The 22,391-nt window shown below is 43.3% G+C and overlaps 1 protein-coding gene across 8 annotated transcripts in view; it reads right to left on the bottom strand.

Moving 5' to 3' along the window:
- Positions 1 to 22,391, bottom strand: part of CUX1 (cut like homeobox 1) — a 281,435-nt gene that overhangs the window by 230,604 nt on the left and 28,440 nt on the right. The window lies entirely within an intron of this gene.

The raw sequence follows: 22,391 nt of genomic DNA, 5'->3' as shown, positions 1-22,391 counted from the left end.
GCAACCCCTTGATTAACATCAAATGAAGTTCCACAACCTTTCTGATTCTGTCTTGCAGCCAAACCCCCACCGTTTTTCTCAAAAGCATTCATGGTTTTGACACAACGTCACACAGGATAGCAGCGGTGCCAGGCATACACACCTCCTAGTGACTTCCCAAATCCCATGAAGATTACAGATCTTGCACGCGTTCAAGCACGTGTTTGATCTGCCTGCTGTTTAAAGATACTGGATTTTCCCTTCTTGAGCCAGTCTTCAAAAAATTATTATGATTAACTCAAATATTAGTTAACCTTACACTTCAGCCTAGATTGGTCATGCTTCAATCACTCTTAATTTCAAATTACATACTGTATATAATTCTATGCTGCTGCAATGCTCTTTTTCCATTTAAGCCTTTCCTTATCTGAATACAAAATTACCTTTTCCTACTATTGGAGTCTATCACTCCAATATTATTAGCAAGTATCTCCATTTCCTCCCCAAAATGCATCTTTTTTTGGATCACCTGATGAACGCCAGATTGTCTTCCAACAGCTTCTACCAGGCTCAGCCTACAGACCATTGCCCGACTCCGTCCACGTGCATTATCCCACTCACAGTTTACTCAGTGCTGTGCTTCCAAATGTCACCGTAATAGATTGAATGGGTCACTTATCAGCGCATAAACCAACAATACTAAATCTTCCGTGGCAGTTTATTCATTTTCTGCAGTATTTCCATGTAACATGAAAATATATGAAGGCTGAACCCCTCCACTCAGCTATGTACATCATTCCCCAAGTCACGCAGAGTTATAACCAAGGAGTCATGTAAGGAACTGGGCACTGGTTTCCCTCCCTTATTAATTCAAAAGGAGAAAAACCTGGCTGTGAGGAAGAAGTCCACGACAAGCAAGAAGATGCTAGAGCAAGACATCAGGTCTCCTCCACGGCTATCTTTATCGCATCACTCTGCCAACATGCCTCCAACCTGCGTGCAAAAACCTCACCATCCTCCACCAAAATGCCTGCCCCATCACTGGCGTTTGTTCGTACCTCAACAACCTGTCCAAACCAGATGGAACAACCAAGCCTGGGAGCTCCTGGCGGCTCTCAGGCCACGTCCCCACCAGTCAGGTCCTCTCCTGGTACCACCACACACTAACATCACAGCACGAGAGAAGGGGATTTGGTTACGACAAGACGGTTAGCATTAAAAGCTTACCGTGCACGGGGTCATACTTACTTCCCAGTGGAACTAGGCACCCAGTATGGGGAACAAAATGGGAAAACAAAACATCTGCCTCTTCCTTTTTTGCAGAGGTGTTAGAAATAGTAACAGACAGAAGGTACCTACAGGACACCTGCTAAGCCCCTGTTCTGCAAGTTTAAAAAAAATAACTAGCAGGTAGATACTAGATACTCTGTGATAAAGAAGCCTAATTCCAAATTCTTAGTTATATTTCCTTATGGGTAAATCCTGTAACTTTGAATGATGGGATGGGTGTACTCTTGCTTTACGTGACTCCACAGTTTGACTTCTGGAAGGAAAAAAAAAAAAAAAAAAAAAGAAATGCCTTCTGCAGTTCCCCACTGAAAAGGATCAATACTTTTTTCCCCCCTTTAGGTTTATTACCATGAAACTAAGAGACTTTGGGGTTTTTTTTGTGATAACTATATGGACCATAGTTACCTTAATCCTTGGAAATAAGCTAAATATGACAAATGGATTTGAAGCTAAGCAGCATGCTGGAGCCAGTGACCTAATTATTGTCACTGTAAAGCTTCAAAAACCCTCTATTTCTGACTTTGAGGAAAAAAACAGGGCAATATGTCCACCAGATCTTGGTTTGGAATTCTGTAACATATGTGAAATCTATTGCAGAAAAGTGGGAAATACTTAACAGTTGGATAAACCACATTTGAAATTCATCCCAGCTAAGTTTATGCAAGAAAAAAGAGCAACAGAAACCAATGTGGTTAAGCAGTACTATAAAGAGCAATATAACGGCTAAGCAGAAGGCTTTTAAAAAATATAAACAATCTGGTACGGCCAGCAACTTGGAAAACTATATTTAAAAAGGAAGCACACATTTAAAGCAAAGCAAAGAAAACACAAATCGTGAAGCATGAGGGAATTTCAGTAGACCAAGGAATCAAACGCTTTGTTTTATGATATACAGTGCTAGCAAGTAACTTTACAAATAGCAAATTAGACTTTTGGAAACCTGTACTTCCAAGTTTAGCTACAAGAAAAAGAGCCAATTAAAAACTAAACCCTATTTCATATTTTGTGCCTTTATGAAGAGAAGAGTCAGGCAGCAAATGAAGAGTAACTTCACACCCTCGCTGCCCGATTGATACCGGTGCCACAACGCACTTACTATGGGCACCTTCCCATTACTTACAGCATTCCTTCAGGGACAGGTCTGATCATTTCTCACCACAAAACATTTCCTTATGTGACCCCCCCCAGGGCCAGACATCGCCGAGGAGAGGTGCCAGCACCCAACTACACTGAACTGTTCGATGCCGTGGGCTGAAGCCCACACGCTCAAGCTCTTGCCCTGCATTTATGAACAACCGATGCACTGATGCGGTTCCAGCTGAGGAGCTGTAGGTATCTAGCCCCGTATACAAGATCTGATGTAAAACGAGACACTAAGTCTTCAAGCTCTGTCACAGTTAATAAGCCCCAAATCAAAACTATTTGAAAAATTGCTGATTTTTTTCTTCCTTACCTGATTTCAATCGCGTACAAAGTTTCATCTGTTCAAACCCAGTAATAGATACAGGATTACAACCCACAGTTTTTCATACTTCTGTGAGTTAACCTCATGAGATACCCCAATTTTTGTAAAAATTCAATGTGGCAAATGCATTATTTCTGCAAGCAAGGACGTATCAAGGAGTAAGTAGTAATAACTTTGAGATTTCAAACCTGGGTACTGTAGGGCACTCAAAGGCATGCATGCTCCCCAAGCCTTGCAACCACCCTCTAAGTAGCAATCAAGTAACAGGAGGTGCAAGACTGCACAGAGGTCTATCAGAGAGTCCTTTGGAGTGTTACAAAAATAGGAGACCGCCTCTCAGTATCATTCTCCACACCTTTGAGATCAAAAAGGTTCCAATGAAAAGCTAACACAAATCAGGGCTCAAAGGTGTTGCAGCGGTGACCTGCCTACAGAAAGGATTCAAAGCCTGGAAGCTTTAGTTCCACTGATTCAACACCGGCTAATAAACTTTCTGGTCAAAAATAGCCACCATTCAATCGCCCCTGCAAAAAGCGAGTCACTACTCGGAGCACATTTTGAGAGAGAAGCAGCCAGACCATCATCCCTTCCCCTTGCCCTAAAGTCCCATCGATTTAGGGCAGGCACAGCTCATGCTGCTTACGCCACAGATAACTAAAGAACTCTCTCCAGGGTTTCTGCTCTGACCCATTTCATCAAATTTATTGGGGGTGGGAAGGGAGGAGCCGAGAAAGTCTTACGCTCCTAGTGCAGGAGTCATTAAAAGCAATCCTCAGAAAACAACCATTAAAAGGTTTCTCTCATGCAGTAGAGAAAAATCCTAAAACTAGGAGGGTCAATCTGCTACCCACGGTAACAACAACGAACTTGGAGTGAATTCGTCTTGCTTTAAGGCAAGTACTTCCAGGCTCCTCCAGGCTGCCCAGGAGCCACCCCTGCTCACCCTGCCCCATCACCCCCGTGCTGTCACGGCTGCGCAGGGGGTCAGCAGGAAAGCCAGCCTGCTGGAAGCACATCCCACCTCTCCCCTCCCAACCTTGGTTCCACTGAAGAATTCCCTGTCCGGGCCCCTCCGACAGCTCCACCGCGTGGTACCATCACAAAAGGGAGGTGGGAAAGCACCGCTGGAGCCAGGGGGCTGGTGGAGTCCCCCCTTTCCCAGCACCAGCCTGCAGTGAGGTTGACCCCAAGTAATTACGAAACTCCAGCCTGGCTGCAGGCAGGTTTCAAGGTTGTTTTCCTTTACAGCTGACATGCCTTGCCCTACAAGATGCATACCTTGATAATCACCCAGCCAGCAGCTCCAGCAACAGCCAGGCTACATCCTCCTGCCACCACCTCCCCAAGCCCAGTCCCGTGGGCTCCCCAAGAACTACTCCCTCGGGAGAACGATTCTAGAAAGCAACTGGGGGTTCTGACTATTTATGGTGTCCATTCCGTCATCCAAAGGGTGGAAGAAAATGAAACCGTGTAAGCAGAGAGAACCCCACGGTGCCGCTCGCCCCTGCCCTGCTCCGCTTATGTGAGCAAAACTGGACCGAAAAGATGAATTTGTGTGAAAAGCAAAGCTGGGGCAAGGAGAGCACCCTCCGCTTTATGGGCACTGCGGAAGGGAACAGGGGGTACCCAGAAAGGATATATAGGGAATGCGAATTCGGGAGCGTGACGGTGGGAAAGGTGCATGTGCCTGCAAAGCAGCTCTCCCAGCAGGAGCGAAGAGGCGACAGCAACACTGGACTCATCACCTCTGGTCCGCAAAGGCACGGCGGAGGCAAAGACCATGCCGGTCCCCCAGCAAAGCTGCCCAAACACCGCACCACCATCACCTATCATTACCATTAGTCAGTCTCTGTTCAGAAGCACTATTCCTACATTTCACATAGGAAAAGTTACAAAACCCAGCAATAATCATCCACGAGTACTGCAATGTAACTGTATCCCAAAATTATGTTATTCTCTCATTTTAAAACGCTTACCCCTTCCTGCGTTTACCACAAACCTCTTACACTGGCGCAAGAAACACAGCACAACTTTAAGAGAGACTGATTTTTTTCCTGGTAGACTTCTAGTCATGGACACAAGGCTTCAAAAGCCTTAAGCAAGGCTTCAGATGTTAACAGCACATTTTCACCATAAACCTCACCTTACTTAACAAGGATAGACACAACTCACAACTGCACGTAGATTAGGAACCTTCTACCAGTAAACCTAGAAGTAACCATTTCCCTTGAAATCTTGTTTCTGTGTATTTAAGGTATTTCCCTTTATCATCCATTCCAACAGTTACCCAGTCTACATGATTATCTGCTACTGAAAGTTTTCAGTAGTCTCATTTTTGTTTTCATCCTCTCTCAGGATTGCATTTGTCAGATCTATCAAAGCTCTCAGTGTAGCTTTTTGCAATTTTTAATTTCCTGTTAAAGGAAAATTTCTACGATGACACCAACGTAGAAGCGTCTGGCACAGCTCTGCATATGCACAGCCTACTTGTCTCCGGGAAATTTTACATTTCTCCAACATAGCTTAGGCAATCTACCCTTCAATCTTAAAAACCCCATAGTTTTCACCTGTCCAGAACCCTACATACCCATGACATAAGTATTTCAGAAATAATTCCGAAATGATAGCCTGCTTTGTGAGCTTGATGTGTTCCTTTGGTGAAAAACCAAACAGGCAAGCTCACTTGATAAAGCTCTAGATTACGGCAAGGGAAGCAGCCACAAAGTCGACATCGGGAATTTTTGTTCATGTCTATCTTGACTGTAAAAAGCAGGCACGGATTCCAATCTGAAAGCACTCAGAAAGGGAAAATGTACGGTAAGAATGCAACAGCGGAAGAAGTTTATTCTCCGTAAAATGAATTTGCGCCTGCCTTGCTGCAAAGCCCCTTTTTTAACACAAGCAAAAGGGAACATCAGGGAGTTCAATGAGAGCGCAACACCTCAAGGACCACCCTTCCCCTGCCTTACAAATCAGCACTGAATGACGAACAAATAACAAGCAAAGACCAGAATAGCTGTTTTACACTCCTGGAGAAAAAAAAAAATCAAAACCCACAAACATTAAACAAAACATGTTTCTCAAGAAGCATTTTGCCATTTGGCAAACTGATGCAACCACCTTTCACACACAGAATTAGTTAGGAAATTTCAATAAACACATTTTATTTCCATGTACTGAAGTAATTTGACTCCAAGGATGTTTTTAGACAAGCTTTAACTGGAACAAATTTTGTGCTCTATGCAATGCTTTTGGACAGCGAGTCAACGTGTGTGGTGGCCACCGCATAAAGCAAAGGCAGAACAAAAGTGAAGGTGCTGATGTAGCTATCAGTGAGATACCTTAACTAAGAGGCTCTTATAAAACGAAAGGAAAATGTAAAAAAAAAAAATCGTTGTGGCTTTGTTCACAATAACACCAGCCAGTACCACAAACAGGGAAAGCCTATCAAAAAATCTTGCAAGAGGAGACAGCTAGTACCGGCTTTTCAAAAGGAGCTACTATCAGCATAAACCAGCCGCATAAATATCTACGCCAGCAACAAATGCACTAACACGGGAAAAGATTGCCAGTGCCAGAGCCAACACCATTATGCCTTTTTTTCTACACCTTGAATTCAAAACTTTTTAGAAAACGCAAGGAAGGGGAGCCTGTCCAGAGCTAAAATGACTTTAATGGCAAAGGTCTGCACTCAAGACGCTTTTCCTCTCATGCAGCAAAGTAAGAAAACATTGCCTGTTTGTTCCTAAAGGTAGTTTTCACCTCCTGGCATTACTTATTCCCCCTTCCCACCCTCCTCAAAATGATGTGGAGGATGGGGCTGGAGGATGCCTTCGCAAGCCCCAGGTCTGACGTTGGCTGTAGCCACTGGGCTGGCGCTGCGCTCCCACTTGTCTCCAGAAAGGAGGTTCTGGTTTCATTCTCAGCACCCTCAAACCCTAACACCAAAAGCTGCTCTCCTCCTCCTCGTGTTCCTCAGCTTCTACACCAGACGGTTAGTCATCTTCTGTCTTTGATCCCACCAGGTCTATCCTCACCTCGACGTGACCGTGCAGCTGAACTCAGCTGGAAGGTGCCACCCAGACCCCAGCAGCACTGGCTGCTCTCCGCATCCTGAAGCCTGCTCCTCTCCAAGCCTCCTTTGGAGGTGCTCACATAGGTGCTCTGCTACCCACAGCACTGCGAAACCACCAGCTTCCATGACCTTACCCAAGAAGACCTTGCAGCTCAACTACCTGGCCAAAAAAACCCAAAGCAACCTGTCAGCAAACTTACTCCATCAGCTACTAGGTTTTGCGTTTCAGTTTTAAATTCCTAAAATTCTTAAAAAATAAACACAAGTGTTAGCTGGGGGGAGGGCTGCCTTGTTTTTGCAAAGGCAGCATCTTCCAGCCCGGCCGGGTACCGCTTACAGCTTCAGACTTCCCACACATTCCTTTTCACACTCTTCCACTTAAAAGTGGAAGTTCAAACTAGTTGCTTCAATAGCTACAACAGGAAAGGCCAAAAAGTAATGAATTAATTTAAACGTCGCTGCAGTTGGGCTCCCCAGAAGGGAGGATTTCAGGCAGCTAGCAAGGGTACAGCACGCAGCCGCAAGCGTTGCTCCAACGCAGAGCAATCTGCTCACCCCTCGTCTTCTGGCCACGCAGTAAGTCACACTACAACCGCGTGAACCCCTGCCCCCTGCTCTATGCCACTGAGGGCTTTTGACGTGATAAAATTAAGTTAGTTGATCATGCAGACGCCGGTTAATGACTAAAAAAAAAAAAAAAAAAAAAAAAAAAGCCTCAGCTTAATATTTGTGACTTGCATAGCAGCTAAAGGGTGGTGGAGAATCAAGCTACATCTTCTGCCAAATAAAAGTAATTATGGGAAACCAAAGGAAACCCATGGTTGCTTGCAAGGATTCAGCCTAAGCAAGTCACAAAGTAAAACCCATCTGCTATCTGCTTGCCCTCCTACCTGGTGGGCTGATCAGAAGCTGCCCAAGAAGCAATGCCATGCTCACCATAGCTCTCACCACACCACAGCAGGCAACTTACCCTTTTAAGTGGCAACTGGGGCCACGCTATCAAGGTCCCAGCCAGGCCATGCTGCCCTTCCCGCTGCTGCTGGGGCAGGGGGGGTCTCCCTGGTCCCCACGGACCCCAACAGCTGCACGTGGGAAGGAGGGAGGAAAACAGAACAGCCCAAACCCCTTCTGATACCAGCAAATCATCAAGTTTTACCGTGCCCCAGAAAACACATGGGTTTAGACAGTTTTTAAAAGAGCTTTGCCCCTTTAAAAAAAAAAAAAAAAAAAAAAAAAAGAGGGGGGTGATTAACTGATGAGTAATTACAAACTACTTAATGCACTATTCTTACCACTTGTTTCAGGAGAGGAACGCAGCGGCGGTGTCGAGGTGGAAAGGGATTACGCTGCCATTTTGTAATCAAACACTAACGTCTTACTTCCAACTACGATCAGCTTCATGAGTTACATTAAATAATTCTTTTGACCGCAGATCAAAGCGAAATATAGTCTTAAAAGAGGGGTTTAAATAACAAAAAGTTCAACCCTTTACCTAAGCTCTGTTACATCATTTAAAGTATTTAGTTACTCCCCTTTGCAGCCCCAGCTTTGCTAGTAAATGAAGCATGACTGTGCTTGAAGGAAGACGCATACTGTAACACAGACCAGGATTTATAACTTGTTATACAGGTTGCCACCAATAAATCAATAATATATACAGATATACAGTCTTGTTTCAGTGCTAGTTCTGGGAACTTACCATTCAAAAAAAAAAATAAACTCAAGCTTTTTTTGCTTTGTTGTTATTCTAAATGAAAACAAACTCATTGCTCACATTTAACTTCACCCAAATCCCAACTACGCTAAATGCCATTTAGAACAAAACTTCACAACTATTTTTCCTTTGACGACACATTCATTTTATTTTTAGATTTATTTTTTTTTTAACCACGGTTAACCATTCCAGCCAGACCACCTGTCCACCCTCAAGACCATCACAACCACCACTCAATAATCCTTCGGTCTTCAAACGCCAGCACCAATCTGAAAGCTACTTAAGCCGTTTCCTAACATTCAGACATAAAATATTTACCAACAAAAGTATAAATACACACTAAAAGAGCAACCTAAAAATACTTCTAAAACCACATTCCAATGATGTAATTCCTTGAGGGATGGGAAAAAATTACTATGGACTTGAACTAACACAACACCTCGTTTCGCTCCCTTCTCATGTTCCTGGGCATGGCAGAAGTGGTATAATAGCGGAATAAACTATCCCACTGTGGCAAACATGGTTTGGAAAGTTGGGGCTAGTCTTAACTCGGAATTTCTTGTTGTTATTAGTTTAAAATCCTTACCAAGAGGCACATGCACTACGGGAAATCCTACAAAATGCATCTTGAAAAGAGGCGACCCCCCTCTAGCAGGCTTCATTTCACCTGCCCCTATTGCTGCCGATGAAGGGATGCGTCTGGGTACCGAGATGCTCCCCCACCAATGGCTTGTGACTGTCACGATGCTGTCCCCACTGGGAGCAGCACCCTGGCCCCGCGGCACCGACAGGCACCACAGCACTCTGCAGAGGAAGCTGGATGGGGAACTCGTGTTAAGAAATCAGTAGGAACAAAAACAAGATCAGAAGAAAATTACTGGCAAATGACACTGCGGTTTGATAAACAGTTTAGGCAGGAAAAGTATCTGGCAGAGCGTTTCCAGAGAGCGGTCCTTGACTCCAGACTAACGGGCTTCCTCCCTTGGTCCGGGTTTGTTGACTTTCTGGGCATGCTGTAAGGTTTATGCATTTTCCCATGATGGGAAAAATACAGCTTTTTTGAGAAGTCGCCTGTGAATGCAATGGGTGAATGTTTTCTGAAAAATTATAAATAGGAAACAAGCAAGCAACATTTTCTTTATTTAGGTTTTCGCTACTACTGAAGTCCCATTTCGGCCTCTCAGTGTTCTCTTGGATCTAAATCCCAAATAATGACTCCGCTTGGCACGACAACACACAAGGGTATAAATGTATGCCTGGCATTTAATACCAACAGCAAGCGTTACATATTTTGGACAATTAAACAGAATCCCAGATTTTGAAGCCTTTCTGCAAAATTTTTATAGGCTTTCATATTTCATCTGGATGATTACCGTTCAGCATGAGCATCACACTTCACATGCAAGTGAAACCGAGAGGCAGGGGCGGTGGAAAGCAGAATGCCTTTCCTAGCTAGGTGTTTCCCAATAACATACTGCAATACTTAGTTAAGCTCATTTTCTGTGACATGAAAACAGCAGAATTGACTCATGAAGCAAAAGTAGCTGATGTACAGTCACAAGGAGGCAGGCTCGGAGGTGATAGCATGCGTAACTGCATGTAACAAAACCCAATGCTCTCAGTGTTAATAACGTTGCAAGCTAGTTTAAAACCAGGAGTATTATTCTCTATACAGTCTGTTTTTAACACACTGTCTGTTGTTTTGGGTTTTTTTAAATCAACATTTCTGGTAGCATACCCTAAATGGTATATTGGGAATTTTTATAAAAGTCTTCTAGAAACCATGCGTTAGCAATGGCAGGCATAAAATATATTTAAAATACTGCAAATCTGGCATTTCGAATCAGCGGATGGCATGAGCACCGAATCACGGACAGCCAATGTCTGCCTGCTCCACGAACACACCTAAAGGTAGAGAGTACAGCTGAAATACTTTTTTAACCATAAAAAACTTCTTTAGTGATAATTTATAGAATTCCCCCACTATCCACTGTGACAAATCACACTAAAATGAAAACAACAGATTTAGCTGCAGTGGCACTGTCAACCTTGCTATGATACACTGTCACTAAAAACCCCTTAATTTTGGCTATCAAATACAATTTCAATTTCTTGCACTTTAGAGCAGTAAAAACAATTCTGCAAAGACTCTGTGTTTACAATCCCTCAGTAAAGAATGCAGCTGTCTCAATCAATGCTGATTGTCTGTTAATTAGTTCAGTTTTTACAAGCTGATGGAACAGATTACTTCATTCCCTCCTGCACCCAGAAACTCTACAAATACAGTTATCTACGATACAGTAATATTTGCTTCCTGGCAATTTAGGGAGGTGGATGATGTGCTAGGGACTCAAGTGATCTCTTTACCCAGAAAACATTGAGGTTTGTACCTTTCCAGGCGCTCCGTCATACAGCAATTTTCAGTCCCTACATATACATCTCTCTCTCCTATATGAAAACTGAAATAAAGAGCAACACTTCCCAGCACAGCGGGACTGCCGCCTCTCTTTTTTGCTGTGGCTGAAACCAAGTCCAGTTATCTAAAGTCCTTTAGGAACAAAAGTCAGGTTCTGGTGAATAATTTCCTACCTATATCTTGTATCTCATCAGAATCACACCTCTGAACCAAAACCGCGTTCCAATTGGTGACCGACAGCAGCAAGCTAAAGGTTTTTAGCGAGTGGTTTGAAGTTGCTATCGCCATTCCCCATCCCCATGCGCTTTTCAGACAAACCAGAAATAAGTCGCTGGATCACCTCTGAGCCACTCAGTCTCAGACTCACTGCTCTACCATCTCCATCCTTTTAAGAAAAGCCAAATTTAGCTTTCATGTACGCACAGGGGAGCGTTGGACACCCTCATCCAAATGCCAGAAAGCACTTCTGCTGAGAAAACTGACGGAATACTATGAAGCCCTAGGTCCAGCAATAGGAAAGTTTGATCCAAAAATGCCTCTTTTGAGATGACACAATATGCTACACATTATATAAAACAACAATTTTCACTCTGAGACCATTTTTTTTTCTCTCTCAGCTTAGATCCTTCACGATTAGGAAAAAAAAAAGAAGAAAAAAAAGAGTTCTAGATAAAAAGCACCTAAGTATTTAAAAAGAAAACACATTTCTGGTATGAGCTGAACATGTAACTACTAAACTTATTGCAGATGCAGCAATTGGACAGATATGAAGCCCCACAAAACCGTGTATGAGACCACCAGAACTGGGTTTTGGCAGTGTATCTGGCTGATAAGTACAAAAGATAATCTAAATAAAACAGTAATTCTTCCACACAGAGACATCTACAGACATCTGCTTCAAGAGCAGCATCACAGAGAGTCTAAAACCGCTTAATGCTTTTCAGAGTTCAGTATACAAAAAAATATGAGAGTTTAATTTTTGCATTATGAAGACAGTCATCCAAAGCAGATCATTGAAAATTCCTTGTAGAAAATTCTCTGGATCCACAGAAACAGCACTGGGGAAGAAAAAGTTTGAAATGCAGCGGTCACCTTGCATTAGAAATGTTAACCTGAGCAATAAGGGAACCAAGATCAACAACCATTCAGCTGGAGCCCGATAATTATTTTCAGCTGCTGTTTTTCCCTTAACTTCAGTTAAATCGTATTTCCACAGTCCTATTGGCAAAGGTCAGACTCTGCTTAAACCCACCACAGGTTTATTCTGCTTTCCTGCCTCTCCCCTTCTTTCACATCACCCAGGAAAAAGACTTAGAATATAATCCTGGCTTTCCAAAGTTCTTATGGAGACTGGAGTAAAAATGGAGGGGGCTGTATGTTGTTTATTAGGGGTCTTTATTGTTCTTTTTAAAAAAAAAAAAGTGTTATCCTGATACTTCTTTGGGATTTTTCGTTGCCTGTCCCATTCTGCAAGCTGCCTTACCCACCCAGTTTTGAGGACAACGGGTTGGCTTCACCGTCTGCACAACAAACAAGCCACCACTGCTAAACATGCTGCATCAAACGCTGCGTTTACTAACACGGGCTTGACTATTACTGCTATGGCACTCAGACGCTTTCTGGGCTTTCATGTGGAGGGCACAGCCAGTTACAACCCTGGGAAGTTTCACCAGAATTCCTCCTTGAACTGGTGCCACGCACTTGGCTGCCTGACGTTGCAACATCCGAGCTGCATCTTTTCCCACGCAGGGCCGAGGCAGCACGGAGCAGGAGCCTGCATCCCTGCGATGCCCTACACCTGCCGCGGCTGGAGGCAGCGCTGGGGCTCCTGTGCGAGCCATCCCGGCACCCACAGCTACATCGGATTCCTATTAGGAGAGAATAATTTGGAAAAATTTGGGCTAGATGCTGTTTGATGTACCGCTGCAAATTACACATTATCAGTAAGCACTCAGAATAGTTTCCCGCAATGCCTTGGGTTATATTAGTGACATGACTATAAATCAATCTTTAATTCTTGTGCTTCACATGCAGCAATATGCGGGGTTCTGCAGTTGCAGACAAAAAAAAATAAATCTCAAAAGGATTTGCCAACATTTCTTTGATCTCTATTGGTACTCAGTGGGAAACATGCTTTAAAGTTTTAACTTGTGCAGGTTTGCTGTGGGATGAACTCTTAAAATGAGAAATGTTTGGGAAAAAGCAACGCATGTTATGTCACTTTTTCAGGGCACCACCATTAAAGAAGTTACAAGGTAAAACAACCACCCACATACACTTTCTTATTTTTGTGTAAAATCTCACTTGATTTGTTCCTGTATCTTTCATGCTTTGTACTTTATACATTTCTAGACAGATGGATTATGCTTGAGAAAATTGTCTAGGATAGAAGGGAAGAGGGATTTATGCTATGAAGTCAGGAATTACGCTTTGAAAGCACAATTCCTTCCGTGTTTCTGCCCAAGCAATAACAGGGACAGGAGAAACCACCAACAATTAAACCAGAGAGATACCCAGAACACAGACTCCTCCTTGCCCATCGATTCACGGGGTCTGCAGCAGTCCTGCACTGCCCTGTCCCGTGCCCTTCGTTACCACGTGTGGAAGCTGGTTGGAGAAACGATAGACACGATGCAGAATGCCTTTTCTTCTTCTGATACTCCTGCAGCACACCCTAACGTTGTGCTTTAACCCAGCCCTTCGTAGGTAAGGAGTAAGGCTACTTCTGCATTTTAACACCAACTATACGCACAGTCCAAGTTCAGTTCCAAAAACACCTTTCTACCAAGTGCCCTAAATATTCAGCCAAGAAAGAATGACAAAATGACACCTTACTTTTGTCATGATGTGCTTCCCTTTACCATACATCTAAGGTAAGCAGAATGCTATCTGCATAATGGATTCAGCCCTGGAGTAAGTCTGGACTGCCGAGGCTGGTGAACCTGAGGTAACATTCCATCACTTATTTACTGCATCTCTAAAGCATTTCAGATTCTAAGCTGAATATATATTTCACACAGTACCAAAACTTTTAAATATCCACAGGAAGATTTCATTTTTATAGGCAATAAACATTAAATCTAAAGGACTGGAACATAAAAAGTGTTTTAATACCATATAAATCACCTTTCCCTAGACAGAATAAATCTCTGAAGGTTTTAAGGACTGCAATATAAATTTTTATGGCAAATTATCTACATAGGAATTACTTGCATGAGATGCACTTTCACTTCTCTTTCTCATTTGCATAGTGCTGACAATCTTTTCAATCACAACGTTCAATCCAATTTGGAAAGTCCAGAACACAATGCGCAGAAACGCCGGGCGAAACGCTGGGTGGTTCCTCCTCCTCTTCATCAAGATGCTTCTCACCGCTGCTCCCTCTATCAAACACAGAATCTGGCTTCACTGAGGTAACAACACTAATATATAAAAATTAAGGCTCAGATGAATAGCTACAACCTCTTTGGAAAGCATGTGTTGGCTTTTCTAACAGAGAAGCCCTGCTACTAGCCCTGGCAGCTGAGAGGAGCTCACTTCACGCTGGGAGCAAGAGTCCTCTAAAGCAAAGAGTGACGACCATCTAATTGGGAAGGTCCGGGTGGAGACGCAACAGCTTGTTCTGTGAGATGCTCAGATGGGACATGTAAAGGTAGTGATGGGGGGGGGTGTCTCCATCCAATGCTCTGCTAGGACGATGCCCAAGCAGAGCTGACCTAGTTCGGGGGACGGTCGCTTTCCAGGCAGGACCTCAAGCTAGAGATGTTCTGGAGATCCCTGCCATCCCACATGCCTACAAAGCCAGGATCTTTCATTTCGATGCCTCCAAAGGAGACCAACTGTAATGAGACAGCACCCTCAGCCAGGTTTCTAAAAGGCTCTGACTTCCACCTAAACAGTTAACAACCGCAGAAGGTGAGAGGCCGGTTATTATCCGTGGTGAAACAATAAGCGATGGCTCCTGAAAGCTTCTGTCCCAGCCTGTCAGCCTAAATACTTCCTCATAACTACAGCAGAAACACGCACAAGATGTGTAATTCCCAGGTCTCTGAAGCACAGCTATCCTCAAAGGACAGGCACCGCAGAGGTGTGGTGTACCACTGTTACCAAAAATACTTGGGTTTGTTCACCATTTCATTACAGCAAAAACGTGCTGACAAGGATTCTCATCAAAAAGGGCCGGAATCGGTTCTTGGAAAACCTCCTGTCACCTCAGAGTCAGGTCTGAAAGGTGCTCCGTACTTCACCGAATCTTACCCTCGAGGGAAATCTGGGTAAAAACAAAGTTAAAGCACCTGAAGAACAGCAAAGTCCCAAGAAAAAAATAATAAAATAATTTTTTAAAAATTACAAAAATAGGAAGTTCGCAGCAAGAGCTAAGAATAGCACCGCATCATTTCCAATGTATATTTCCCCTGGAAAACATTTTCAGGACTCCGGTACTACCAATCAAATTAAGATAACACAGCAGAGGAAGAAACACAAGTTGGTTCCCAGACAGTTTCCTACGCTTCAAAGGTATTTACTTAATAAGTACCATGTATGGATAAAATGAGATCATCAACCTAGTCATAAGACAGTTCTCCACATTTTTAATGAAATCTCACAGCGTATGATTTAAAGAGTGATTGCTTGTGCACACTGACTACAGGCCGCGTGTGCAGCGAGCCCAGCTGCCAGAACACCCCGAGACATCAGAGGCTGAGACCGCTGCCCCAGCAGGGGAGGGAGCCATCCACTGAAAGGAGCCAACCTCGGTGAATCTCAAAATAAAAAATTACAGGGTCATTTCCAAGACAGAGAGTTTTGGCCAACGAAATGAGGTATTGGCTTTCTATCTGATGAAGGAGTGAAGTGACATAAAGCTTTCTTCCATATGATTTCACAAGCTTTTATTACTTTCCTGAATTATCTTTGAATCTGGAGGATGGAATATTATTTTCTTTTGAAATACCAGGTTGTTGCTAGTCTTCCCACTTGTACAATCCACAAAACCTATTAACATTTTCAGTAATTAATGCTAATACTTGAGAAAAAACGCCATTGTGTTAAGAAATGCTTTAACAAGATCAAGAAAGAAAACAAGTGCTTCTCAGACTGTACATAATTTCTTTCGCTACATGATTTTTTTTTCTTCCCCCATAGAAAACAAAGTTGGGACTATGTATCGCTGTGTTCTAGCACCCACCTTCACCCACAATACTGTGCAAATTTTACAAAAATATTTATTTCCTCAAACTGAACACTTCCATAGACCACCTCCTCTCCAAACGTCTCTTTTTTGGGGGAAAAAAATAAAATAGGGGGTGGGGGGAGCTTTTGAGCTTTCCTCTGCCCACAGCCTTAAGCAGTTTGGTAGACAGGAGGAGCTACCCTGGATTTTTCTTTCCAATACTCTGAATCAAGGTCTATTTTTAATGAATTGGGCCCCTGCAAAAGATGAGTTTCAGATGCTTCAGGATCACGTATCTCACTGCTGGAGACCCACGACGACCCAGCTGTGCAAGGGGGCTATCGAGGCTGGTACACCCGGCTCTCCGCACAGTGCAAGGGCACCCACCCAGAGGGGTCCCATGGACCAGGCTCCCCTTTAACCCAGGCTGATGAACTTCAGAGCCTTGGAACCAAGACATACCCAACTGGAAAGTCTGAGTCAAGCTGAGGCTGTTTTCCCAAACAGATCATGAAAGAATATTCAGACCTAAATTCAGAGCAGCCCAACTATGTGTTTTATAGGATATTTATCTATGAATCAGCAGATCACAGACTCGGAAGGCCAGACATTCTTCCCACTCCAGCCTTAGTCATTCGAGCAGGAGAGCCAAGAAAGAACTCGCTGAGGAAGTTTTCACCAGTACTTTTCAGGAAAAAAAGCAAAGGTTTAAAAAAATAATTTGAAAACAGCAACCCTGAAGCTAGCAAACAGAGACATTCCACCAGGAAGAAGCAGGGAACTGAAATGCCAAGGCAAAAAGCACACTTGCTGCTTTGGGGTGGAGGGCATCTTCAACATAACTACCTTTTAAGCAGTTTGAGCTTATAGTCAAACACACCACCATCACCCCCTGGTCTAATGCATCCAACTAAACGGTATATAAATTCCTCGGAAAAAAGAGTAGTTTCGAAGATGAAATAGAAGTTGAGGAAATGTTTGGTACATGGGTCAAAACGGGCCCTTCAAGGCCGCCACGTTCAGAAGAACTGCTAAGTGTGAGCTGCACCTGTGGCTCCGTTCTCCCAGCCCCTCTCCTTGCATAAACCCATGTCAACGTCCTCCAGCGCAGCGAACCCACCTGGGAAAACCATCTAATCCAGGAAAAGGCACCAAAACCTAGAGAGCACTGCACACCCTGCTCTATCTCGGTGACAGAAGCAAGCATGGCCTGGCTCAGCACCTTGGGAAATAAATCATTACCCTTTACGAAATTCCAATTTTTCTATTTTAAGTTATAGGCCTTTGAACTTGAAATATTACCAAAATATAATGCAACCCTACGCCTGCCCATGGCACTGGCCAGGAGCTGGGAGCTGGCTCCCGGGTTTGCCAGTGGATGGGGGGGGGAGTGGGGGGACCAGGGCTGGGACCCCAGTTTGCTCCACACGCTTTGGTGCAAAGTGGTCCCCAGCAAGTACCATCACCAGAGCAGGGGGACCAGACTGGGCAATATGGACACAGAAGGCAACCCTAGAACTCTGAACGCTGGCACCTTCTTCAATTACCCCAAAATAATGTGGTTCTTTGTGGAAAACTGTAATCCAAAGCCTAAACCACAAGGCCTTTTCTGGATGGTACTAACAAGACCGTAGCATCTGCTGTCAAGTTTAATGAGTTCCCCCAAAGCTACACACAAACCTCAGATAAATCTGTGAAACAAAATCTTTTCCTTCTGGGTACAGGTCAGTTCAAGAGTTAATTGACTTCTCCACACCTTGCTCCTAAGGGATGCCTCAGCCATAGAACAGAACGGAGGTCTATGGTGCATATATATATATTTATATTTTTTTAATATATTTATATATAGTTATATGAATGATCTGTGGCATATATATGTATGTGTGTGGTGTTAGAGGATGCTGCAATTCAGAACTTCAAGCATGTTGCCCCAGAGAAGATCAAATTTTTTACTTCAAACACTACCACCACCCAAAAAAAAAAAAAAAAGAAGAAGAAGAAGAAGAAGAAGAAGAAGAAGAAGAGGAAGAAGAAGAAGAAGAAGAAGAAGAAGGGGAAAAAAAGAAAGGTTTTCAATGACATCAAGACCCAGACAGGATACCTAGTTACTTCTGGGCAACTGATCTGGCTTGGGCAGGTTTCCTCAACCATACGATCCAACTGCATTATTCCCCTTCAAATACACGCAGCAGCTTTTCCTTGAGCAGATGTTCTCCTGCAAGGTTCCAAGGAGCAACCCAAACCCTTCATCACCTCCGGACCAGAAGCTTCCTCACGTTAACACCAGAGACCCAGCAAAAACACCCCGTGCGGCTGCTGGCACAGGTACGTGTTTTTGATAACATCAGGATTAAAAGTTCTCGGTAAGATTCAGGGTGTACTGTTCCGTACTTTTAAAATACCTATTATCGTGTAAAGAAAACTGTATTTCTGTAAAAGCAACCATAGGCTGTGCCCTGGGAACCCTCAGGATGAAAATGGCCAGGCTCAGCCCCAGATGGCACTGCCTATCGCTCCCCCGCACCTCTCGGCTACAGGAACGGTGCCAACGGATGCCACCAGCGAAGGTACACGTGGAACCCCCCCGCCAGCCCACCCTCCAGGGACCCCATCCCATTTACGCATCCCAGCACCTTCCCGCCTCGGTCAGGGTGGGAGCAGGGGTAGCCCCTCGTCACCCACCAGCGCCCAGGGATCTGTGGTCACTGCCTTGAGACGAAAACGGCAATAGGAACGTCCTGCTCGACGGGGCCGATGGACAAACTCCCAAACCGTTTCATTAATTCACTGAAAAAGAACACCACCGCACAAAAATCCAAACAAACACACACACACACTCCCGAAACCTATGGCATTAGAGAGACCCCAAAATACTGCTCTGTTCTGTACAGCAGAAGGCGCTGGGTGGGATTTTTTTTTTTTTTTTTTTTTTTTAATTTTTACTTAAATACAAGCTGGAACGATCATATCTAAATCATCAACAAAGAATTAAACAAGATTTGATCACAGTTATTTGCAGAATATCCCATGACTGGCTGCTGCTGTTCAGGTAACGCAGTCACAGCCTCCACGTTAATCCCCCCATTCCCACCCCCCACCCCCCTTTTTTTTATATATATATATATTTTTAAAAAAAAAAAATAATAATTGTTCACATTTCTACAGAAGCAATGGATTTTATGATTTCAGGACAGACTCCAGGGTTCTCATTATTTTCTACAGGACACCCCGAAGCAGGAACTGACGAGCCCCCTCCAATGGCTGCCCTGGTGGGAGGTAGGCTCCAGCCCCCCCCCCCCTTTAACAAGGGGGGCCCTTTAACTCCGAGCAGCCCACAGCATCTCAGGGCACCACCTGAGAAGAGGGAGAATCTGTCCTTCTCCCCTCACATGCAAAAATTAAGAGAAGGAATTTATCACTACGCTTTTTATAACCTGCTGTGTTGTTAAACTGCCACGCATTATTAGAATTTCAGAGAGATTCGATAATAGTTTTGACATAAAAACCCAGGTACTTTTTTGTTTTCGGGAGACTTGGAATGACAAATCAACCCCGCTGTCAGCTCAGCCTTGCCTATCTGCTCTGATTTATTTACGTATTTCTGCTGTCAGCCAGCCAAGACCCGGGGAGCAATACCTGTGAGGGTGACCCAGCTGGCACCTTGCTGGAACGCGAGTCAGGAACGCTCCCTCATCTCCTGTACCCATCCCTCCCTCCGCGCTTCCACATCATCCACGACTAAGAGCAAAAGAAACCGGTAAAGAAAACACACTGGTTTCTAAACCAGGTTTTACATACCGGAACGTTCATAAGGGACAGGTTTAGTGGTCACATTGGAGAGAGAATCCAAAGTTTTGTTTTGCACAAAGCCACCCATCCTTTTAAAGCTGTTGTACCTTCAGGTGTGCTAAAGGCCACCAGCAAGGAGTTAAAACAGCGATCAGATTTGGCAGGGAAGTGTTATCAAGGTTGGTAAGCGACATGTGTAAGTACTGGAGAATGATGGCAAAACCTAAACAAGTTGATCTCATTCTTCTCCAGGAGAACATAAAGTGGTCAAAGTCCTCCCAGAGCGCAAGGGTGCATTCACAACTGCATCAATAATCCTGTTCCTCGGAAAAACTAATTAAAAGACAAACTGGCACTAGTGAACTCTGGGGAGAGGTTTAATGATCCAACTTGAAGTATCTGGTTAAAGGAGATATTTTGTTCACAGCAACATCCCAGGTTTTGTGATCTTTAAGAATCTCAAACCTACATTCAAACATGGTATGATCCCCCTTCGTAATTAACTCTGGAGTGACTAAGAGTTTACTCAGTACAAAGCAGGAGCTATTTTTTAAACACTGTTTACAGGAAAGGTCATCAGGTTTATCTCAGTATATGGTTGCCCAAGTGACCCATACCCTTCCACTACTACTTAGTAACCGTTGCCCAAATATAAATGGAAAGGATGCCAGAACGTGGAGTATCTCCTGCTCCTTGTATCTGAACCAAGGAGTACAGTAAAGCCAAGCAGCAAAGGAAAAGTTTTCAACTCGACTAGAAGGAGCAATGACAAAAAAAGGCGTCTTTTGTTTTAAAGAAAGAAAAAAAAATATGGCACTAGATACACAGCACCTTGCAGGAAATCCTGCCAGATAGCATCTGCTATATAAAACTGGGATTTTTCACTGCAGTGACACAATTTGCATAAGTTGTCTTGAAAAAAAAAAAAAAAAGTTATTCTACCTGGCCCAATGTACTGCATTTTGCTGGGCAAAGGAAAAAAAAAGGATTGCTATGACAATTAAAAAAAAAAAAAAACAAAAAAAACAAAAAGAAGGTGGTTTGGTTGTTGTGTTGGTTTTTTTATATACCTAATGCTTCATATTCCAGTGTAAGAATGCATTCAGTTTAAACTACAGAAGATAAAGAGAAGTTGGGAAACCTGTTTACATTTTTGTCTTTGCACAATCCTGTGCATTAGCAGGCCAGCAATAGTAACGAAAGTAACTCGTCACAAACAGTTCAAGCCTGCCAGCAACAAAAATTAATGGGAAGGCAAGGATTTTCTTTTGATGTTGGAAAGGCTCCAGTAAAAACTGGTTTGTACATGGGAACATGGTGTCAGACTAGAAGAGAATCAGCTTGTCTGACTTGTGGTTTTCTTGACAACATTCATCTTCTCTTGGCCTGATAGAGAGCAATTAGTGCTTGTCAGTTGAATCATGTGTTATTAAGATCATTCAGGCATTTTTTAATTATGATTACCTAAACAGACAGCAAAAAAAAAATTCTCAAGCAACTTTAACAATCCACTTCCTTTTCAGATGCTTCCAAGTCTTTTCTCCTTTAATGTTTTAAAAGGTGTAGTATTTTACCTGCAAAAACCTTAGTACCTTTTCCATTTTAAACACATTAAAAAAAAAAAAGACTGTAGCCTAAAATCTATGCACTATCACTTTATCAGCTGCTGCCTCAGCAATGATATTTTTTTTTTCCAGTTAAAAAGCAGATCAGTCTTCTATAAACCTAGGAAGCTGCTCTATATGCCAAGACTTGTTTTAAAAGCTCTAAAACAATGCCCAATAGGTTTATAACGATACAGCATTCCTAATACATACTTCTTTCTTTCACCATCGCAGATTTAGAATCAGGATATGAACACTGTCAGGCATGACATCATCTTTGGGTGGTGTTTAAAACTCCTCCCCAAATAAAATGGTTCCTTATCACTGACTTGGACAGTTTTTCCCACTGAAAAGAAAGCAAAAAGCAAGACAAGACTAGACATACCATTTCTAGTTATTTAAATTCCAGCTATCAGAGTAATTGGATTTTATAGACCTCGCACGGATGATGAGATCAGGAGAACTTTAGTTTTATGTCGGGGCTTAGAATACCGCTTCTAGAGCAATGCTTTTGTTTCTTCCCTTTGGCATTTCTCCCTTCTCTTTATCAGGGGATTTTTCAAGTTTCTATATTGAAATTTCCTTTTTTTTTTTTTTTTTTTTTTTAATCTTTTCCCCTCCTGCTCGCTGTAAACCTTGGCCCGCAGAATTTGCAAGCTCTTCTTGCTATACCATCTGCTCCTGTACAAGGCCAGCACAGCATCCATCAGGAACTGGGAAATTAAGGTCCCATTCAGTGGAAACAGCAATATCCCTGGAAGCCTATGAACCAGTCACTCTCAGTGCCTCCGTGAGCGGTGCATTTACAGCACAGATGCAAAAGAAGGGGGTTTAAAAGGAATACACATTTCCAAACAAACAGAGTAAATATTTAGCATGCGCATTG

This window comes from Falco peregrinus, chromosome 2 (assembly GCF_023634155.1).
Source record: "Falco peregrinus isolate bFalPer1 chromosome 2, bFalPer1.pri, whole genome shotgun sequence".
NCBI lineage: Eukaryota > Metazoa > Chordata > Aves > Falconiformes > Falconidae > Falco > Falco peregrinus.
This window is presented reverse-complemented; position numbering and strand designations above follow the sequence as displayed.